We start from the raw sequence: 638 nt of genomic DNA, 5'->3' as shown, positions 1-638 counted from the left end.
TGAACAAGTGTGCAAGCAGTCGGCTGATCAAATGAAACCTGATTAGCGGAAAAATTGGAAAAGGGGGAAAATAGGAAAAACTATATACCTATCCAGCATCCAACTTAAAGATCATTATATAAAACATCGATCATTTCTTTGCATAAAAAAATGTGAACCAGTTTAATTTCGATCGAATCAAATAATAATTGTCTTTGGCATGTACAAAATCAAACGGATGAATTTAAAACTATTTGTCACATGATTAAACTCGGCTCGCAACTCAAAACTATGATACATATGTAATAATTTTAAAAGGTTCTGTCGTCAATGAGTTGAGAATAAACCAAATATAAACCAAACATAAAAATTTACAAAATTAGAGACTAAACACAACAAGTTTCTTCCAGTCGAAAGCGATAATGAAAAAATAATCTCACAATATACTCCAATTAATATTCAGAAACGTCAAAAACACGGGCATGATATATGAAATAAAATACTACACTCGCACAATTATTTATAATTTCACTAATAATCCCATTTCTGGGCTGCATAATTATAATACTACACACACACACATACCACAGACACAAACACATTGGTGTCAAATGTAAACTTGGGAAACATTTGGAGTTAGGCAAAATAACTGATATATG

The sequence above is a fragment of the Helobdella robusta genome (genome assembly GCF_000326865.2).
Source record: "Helobdella robusta unplaced genomic scaffold HELROscaffold_15, whole genome shotgun sequence".
In the NCBI taxonomy this organism is placed as follows: domain Eukaryota; kingdom Metazoa; phylum Annelida; class Clitellata; order Rhynchobdellida; family Glossiphoniidae; genus Helobdella; species Helobdella robusta.
The sequence above is the reverse complement of the archived record's forward strand: the minus strand, read 5'-3'. Positions refer to the sequence as shown.